Source organism: Drosophila subobscura, chromosome J (genome assembly GCF_008121235.1).
Source record: "Drosophila subobscura isolate 14011-0131.10 chromosome J, UCBerk_Dsub_1.0, whole genome shotgun sequence".
In the NCBI taxonomy this organism is placed as follows: domain Eukaryota; kingdom Metazoa; phylum Arthropoda; class Insecta; order Diptera; family Drosophilidae; genus Drosophila; species Drosophila subobscura.
Window position 1 is genome coordinate 3,743,878 of NC_048532.1, and position 7,330 is coordinate 3,751,207.

The following is a 7,330-nucleotide window of genomic DNA, read 5'->3' on the forward strand; positions in this document are numbered from 1 at the left end:
TTCTCTTCCAATTCATCTTTCTCTCGCACTCTCTTTCTCTCTCTATTACTGGCTCTTTGGCCAAAGTGCAAAATGTTGTAAGTTAAATGGAAACAATAATGGGCTCGGTCCTGGCTTTGGCTTCGGCTTTGGGTTTGGGTCTTGGTCTTGGTTGGGGCTTTGGCTTTGGGTTTGGCTTGCTCTGAGGCTTTGGCTGCGCTCCTTTTATCTTTGGGAACTCTTGAGACTGCTCAGACGGCGACCGGGAACCGCACTGACGTCGCCTCTTGATTTCGATTATTGCCCTGCACTTTTCACTCCTCATTCGGGCAGCTTTGCTCCTGCCAATCCCGAGTGCTTAGTGCTCCTCCCGACTCGGTGCTGTCTCGGCTCGTTTGACAGATGAATTACTTGCCTCGGTGGCAGTCCTGTAATCGCACTCGCTTGGGCTTCACCTAGTGGGACGGACTCCCTCTCTGGATGGTCCACACGGGGAATATTTTAATTAAATCCATTCCAAATGGGCCCCGGGCCAAGACCTCTGCAGCAATGCAAAAGTTTTGCGCAGCGACGCTAAAAAGTAGGCTCTGCAATTGCAATCCAGAAGCCAGACTAGCGCCAGAAGCGAGGTCCTAGGCTATAAGACATGAGCCACTAAAACCGTCCTAGAGCAAAGCCAGCCACAGCAGAAGAACATAACTGAATAGAACACAACTGCAGAGCTGAAGCTGAAGCCTGAGCAAAGCAAAGAAATAGTTTGGTCCAAAACTATTTGCCAGGCCGCTATTTTCATATGCAGCACAAGCAGCAGCAGCGGCAGCATCGTGGCAAGTTGTGCCATAATTTCATGCCACAGCAGAGAAAACTTGTGCGGTCTGTGTAGCGCAGCGTCTCCCTGCCACGCCCCCAGCTGCCAGCCACGCCTAATAATAAGAAATTAGAACTTACGACAGCCACTAAGACTGTCCACAACAGCAGCAGCAGCAGCAGAAGCAGAAGCAGCAGAGGAGGCAGCCAGGCGAGGACTATAATCGTCTTGTACTTGCCCGGGTAAGGAACTTTAAGCTAACCACAAAATGTCCTGCCAAGTGGAGATACTACCAGGGGCAGGAGAAGCAGAAGGAGAAGGACTCTGGCAAGTGAAAATGGAATCGTGAGTTGAGTTTCTACGGTCTTAGCACCTGAACGCAAAATGGGAACTGCGAACGGGGAGAGGCGAACGGAAGTGGGGGACAGTGGAAATGGAACCATGACCAAAGCCAGATGACAATGAAAGCAACGCAGGGAAGGGAATCCTATTACATGGGATGTTCTGTGCGTCAGCTGATCTTCGAGTCATCACACAGTTTGAGGAGAGATCCATACAGGGAAAGTGTTTCATTTTATTGTTTCATTAATAAAATTTGATAAAAGATGGATACGTTTCAAGCCCAATTGCCATTTCTTTTATTTATTTCTTTGATCCAATTTAACTTTGTGACTTTTCGCTTGTATAAATTGCCCATTCCATTGTTTCATTTCACTTCATGGATTCCTTGTACAGCTTTCCTTTGTTTCATTCCATTGCTTTCATCAATTATCTAAGCTAGCTCTGTGTCTGTCTCTCGCTCTGCTTTCTTTGGTTCCATTCCATTGATTCCACAGATTTTCAAAGCCTCCTCTAGTGTCCTCTTTCGCCGTTAGGGCATCAACTCTTTCGCATTTCCCCTTTGCTTTGATGCCAGAGCTTCATTTCATCTTCTTCCTGGTTTACCTATTGGGGCACTGCAACCACCACACCCACCTAGTGCCCACTCTTCCACCCATTTCTCGCTCCCCAACCAGAGGCTATTCCCGCAGCGACATCGTCCTCGCTTCTCAGATGCTGTGAAGTGAGCGCAGCGCATTATTTAGGATTTACCTTTATGTTGTTGTCATCGGGGATGTTGCTGCTGTCGGTGTCTCCTCTGCTGTTGCTGCTTCTGCTTCTGCTGCTGCTTTTGCTTCTGCTGGTGGCTCCTTTTGCTGCCGTGTTGCAACGAGTCTGAGGTTCTGCCTCCGTACTCTCTGTAGTGGGTCGTTTATAAAGGTGGAACTCGGCTCTCACTATCCTCGTCCCTCCTGCTGCTACTGCTTGTGGCTGCCGCTGCTTGTGGATGTGGATGTTGTCGTCGTGCTCATGATGCTGGGTGATGAGAAAATGCGAGGCTCGTGTGACATTTTCATTATCGTTGTGGGATATGCGCTTGTCTGTGGCCAGCCTTCGACCTCGGCTTGTGCTCCACCTTCTGCTGTCTCCCCCTTTCGCTCTCATTCCCTTTGGGCTTGTGGCAGCAAAAGGAGCAGATAAGGTTACAAAATTATTAGTTGGGATTTACAATGCTCCAGTTTTAGTGGCCAACTGTGTGAGTGTGTGGGTGCAGGGGTTGTGGCTGGGTGGCATATCAGGCAATCAGCTGACTTTGTAGCCCAAGCAGAGAAGTGTAACTGGGCTTAGAGCTACTCCACCGATGCTATATTCAACTATCAGTAGAAGCTTCGACGGAATATCTTTGTCTAACATATAAATTAACCCAGACAAAAAGATCTATTCCAATTGTGGCCAAGCCTTTACCGAAGCAGCAACTTAAAGCTTCAAGCTGCATCCTTAGCCCCGGTAGCAGATCCTTTGAGGCCATCGCTTACCCACTTCCGCTCTTATCGTGCACATGCATTTCTGGCCAATTCAATAATCGAAAGCAGCTCCTCCAGTTCTCAATTTCTCCACTCCAAATTGCCATCAATTTATCAGCTCTCTGCCCTGCTCTGCCCCCTCCGCTCTTTCCTCTTAGGTTTTTTCTCTTGCTTCCATTGTGTGTGCAATATTTTGCAGCAGAGAAACTTATAAGTTCAAAGATTAACACAATTTCGACAAATAATGAAAGTATAATGAAAAGGGGGAAGCGGGAGCGGCATCCGCTAAGGAAGTGAATCGGTCCAAATAGATGGAAAAAAGCCAAAGAGAAGAGGAAAGTGGCAAGTGGTTTCTGCTGGGAGGTGGCAGCGATATTTTCCTTTATCATCCATATAAATTCCATTTCTGCCTGATAGAGAGCGATGGCGGGAGGGAGGGGGTGAGAGCTAAGGGTAAGACGGGCTAAGGGGTGGCAAGTGCGGGAAAAATGCAAGCAGGAATTTGAAAATTTTCAATTACGCGTGCAATGAAAATTACGAAAACCCACAAAAGTCATTTTTCTTCGATCGATTTTTTTTTCTTTCTTTTTGCCTCTCCCTTTGCTCCAGCGATTGTCCTCAAAAGAATCAGAGGCCAACAATGCCAGGACAGAGCAGAGCAGAGCCAAGCAGAGTCCTTGCCACATCCCCCACAAAGGTGAAATGGCGCTAAAGTTGAGGTCCTGCGCGCGGGGGAATTGGCGATGGCAAATGGCGAAGGTAATGGCGGCGGGGCACGGTCGGCTGCTCTGTGTGTAGTGGGTGGGGGCATGGCATGAAAAGTTGCCTCCTCCACGGGCTGCGAAAAGTAGAAAAAGCAATTTCGAAATCCCAAAGAAATTGCAAAATTCCATGCGGCAGCGTCGACGACGGCGCTTCAGTAGGGTTTTTGGTCTGGTCGGGTTCGGGTTCGGCGACAAAGGATGCGCGCGCCCAGGACATATCCACAGCCTTGTGGGCGACAGCTGATAGCGGCCGCCACGGGCCTCCGCTGCACCTGGCACCTCTTGCACCTCTTGCACCTGCAATTGTCCCCTGGCTCTGGCTTTCTTGCTCTCTGTTCATTCAGCTCCGCCTCAATCTGCTGATGGTCACATAAGTAAGGTTAACTAAGCAGCGAGTACAAGGGTTAACATGCTCCAATGTTGTCCTGTGCCACACCACACTGCCACAATGATGACAGCAAGCCCCAGGGAGAGAGCGCACAGTGGTGCAGGCGCCACAATCGCAGATCGTCCCAGCTTGGAACCACTTTACAGCGGGGCACAACCACTGTGCGACTTGCCCCATTGTTTGTGTTGACATTTGCCAGCTTGGCTGTGGCTTTGGCTTTTGGGGGAGTCCGCGCTGCACTTCACTAGCTGCTGCTGCTGTTGCTGCTGCTGCTGCTGCCAGGAGGAGCCTCAGCTTCATCCTGCGTGTTCGAGGCTTATGTCACCTGGCCTGCGACGGGCCTGGACCGGGACTGGGACTGGGACTGGGACTCCACAAAGAACGAACTTCATCTTGTGTCTCTCCCCGCCTCGCTGCTTGATTCTCTTCGCCGACTTCTTTTATTCCTCTAGCTGACATAATATTTTCATTTTCCTTGGCGATGGCTGGAAAACACTTTTCATTATTTGCTTTTTCCTTCCTTCATATTTCACATTTTTGTTTGAGCAGTGTGCGGTGCCAGGGGTGGGGCAATGTGCGGGGGATTTCGAGAGCTTTCGCTGATGAGATTGTTGGTGTTGTCTTAAGGTGACTTTCTTTACCGCGGGATGCACTTGAGACTCTTCCCTGGGATGCCAGGCCGCGCAGAGCCAACGTCAACTCGCCTCAAAGATTATCAAAGTTTATGATAGCGTAACGGATACCTTCTGGGATGAGTACGTTGCAAAGGGAGGATGACTCACTTGGCAGCAATGTACAAACATTTCCACTTGTGCAAGGCGAGATATAATTATGCCATTGATTCAGTGGAAATGCTACAGGAGTAAACAATCAAACCGCAAAAGTGTGTAACAAACGAATTTTGGCAATTTTCTCTGAATAAACACAGGCGGCTGTCAGGTGAAATTTGCGTCAATCGGAGGAGTGTTTACTGAGAGCCGAAAACAATCTATAATAAGTTGCCTTCCTCTTTCGGAAAAATGAATTACAAAATGTTCCACAAGGGGCGATAACCCACTGGGAGCCCGGGGAGAGGCCACACAACAGTCGTCGGAGTTGGACAATGCCTGGAATGCCACAGAAAAACTGGACTTGCAGCGGTCGGTCTCCCCCACTCTCTAACCACAACAAGGGGCACGGCCTGTCTGTCTCTCTCTCTCTCTCCCTCTATCTGCTCTCTGTTTTCTTTCCTACTCTGTTGCTCTGCCTGTTGCTGTCTCTCAAAACTGGCTACGATTAAATCTCTCAACGCCTTGGAACTGAGTCATTGGACTCGCCGCAGCAGCTGCTGTGGCAGCCACAACAAAACCAACAACAACACAAAAGGTTCATATTCAAATTTGTAGAACGTGCAACGAATTCGAAAATGAAAATGAGTAAACTCGCAAAAACAAAAAATCGAACGAGTGGGTCGACCAAAGAGTTACCTTTGGTGGGCAGTGGAACAGATTTATGTACCTTAAATAATATGTAAAGTCTGCAGCTCTTAATGTCGAAAATGCTTCCGCCTGTATGCAATTAAGAGGGTATCATAAAAAGAACAGACCCAAAAGAAAAACTACCAATGGCATGCAATTGTATTTACTGTCCTCGTTGGGGTCAAGCAGAGTGTGTTGTCGGCTTAGTCATAATTCCATTTGGAACAATGGAAATATTTCTTATAGTAACAGTGCTGGCTGCACAGTCCAAAGACGAAGTCACCAAATGACCTGCCAACGAAATTGATAACCTTCCCCAAGGCGGAGGCAGAGCCAGAGCCAGAGACAGAGACAGAGACTGCATCTGAGGCTGGCGACAACTTCTCAGTCGTTTGCCAGAGATAACCTTTCGGGTTTCCTTCCCTCCGTATTCGCTGATTGTGGTCAAACATTCAAGGGGGAAAGGCAAGTAGTTTGTACACATAAAACCATAAAAACTGTGCTGATAATTCGGCTATGGACTCATCGAACTTGAGCTTTCATTTCTTAGTTTAGTTTTCTTTTAATTTTTACAATTTTTACGAGTTTTCTAGCTGTGCTTTTTAGTGATCGTTAAAAAGTGCCCCAACGATGAGGGGAACAAAGTGCACTCGGTTCGGTTTTATGAGGGGCATTCTCCTTTGGGTGGCTAAATTCCACTTAAATATTATTCCAACCATAAACGAGCTGTTTAGCGATGATTAAGCCCGGGACCTTGGCTTGGAGATTCCTGTGGGTTTTACTGTACCATAATTTTATAGGCAACCCATCGAATTGTTATTGGCGTCATTTATGGATCGCTTCTTTGTTCTCCTAGTCGTTTGTAATCATTCAATTTGAATGCACCCAAATGGGTATTCCAGATCAAGCATTTCCATATGCCTGGCCCTGGTGGAGCACTGGAAAGGGAGAGAGAGGTACAGCCATTGAAGGCGTTTTCCATTGACCATTTATTTGCATTGCAAATCGCATGCCGCATGCCCCATGCCGCATGCTGCACGCCGCATATAAGGTAAATTTCCAAATGGACCAACTCGTAAATTTCGCCATACGAGCACGAGGGCCGGACAATGGAGTCGAACAATTGATATACCAATTACAGCCCCCAAAAGGCAACCACCCAAACCCAAACCAGACTCAGACCCCAGTCTCAGTCTCAGTCTCGGTCTCAGTTTTAGTCTCTGGAAAACGCCAACACACGCAGCTGCCCACGTTGCAGCCTCTCCCTCTCCGCTGTCTGATGCGAGTGATCAAATCGCACGGATCAAATCTCTGTTGGGAAATTAGCAACATTAGAAGGTGGCTCAGGCAACCGCGAAGCCTTGGCTAGATCTGGTGAGCGGACCACGCAAGGGTCAAGCGAGTGTGAAGCATTTACTAGCGAGCATTGGAATTGGAAACCAGAATGGGAACTACAGTGGTTACCCTCTAGGGAAAACCCCAATAATGTTGACTAGTGGGGGAGAGCGAGTGAAACCCAAATAAATAAATATTATTGCCATGTTGGAGGCTCGGGCTGGCTTTTGGCCAAATGCCAGCGAACCCGCGTGGTCGTGGCCATATCGTTGCTCGATCTGCGCTGCAGTTGCCGTTGCAGTTGCCAGTTGGCAGCAGCGCCTCTCCCCCGCTGCGCATGCGCGCGTTTAATAAGTCTGCGGAGGAGTGGTAGGGCCAGGGGCAGAGCCAATGGCAGGGTGGGGGAAGGAACAAGCGATTTCATTGCCGCGATATGGGCAGTCGGGGTCCACCCGGATCCGCAGTTCGCTCTCATCAACGGTCCGCGTAATGAGCCATTATTGCCTCGATGCGAGGCCTTTATTGCCATCGTCATCATCGGCAGTCATCGTCTTGGCCAGTGCCCCACAGCTGCAAATGTTGCGCTGAGTCTTCGTCTTGGTCTTGGCCTGGCATTTTGGCCATATTTGTCGCCTGTGTGGCATTCGCTCGTCGCTGCTGCGTCTGCTGCCTGCATTTTGTGTTCGGTTGCCAAACTTAGTCTCGGGTTTCCTGGCTGCCCCTCTGGTGCGTGAGGCAGGCATTAATTGGCATAT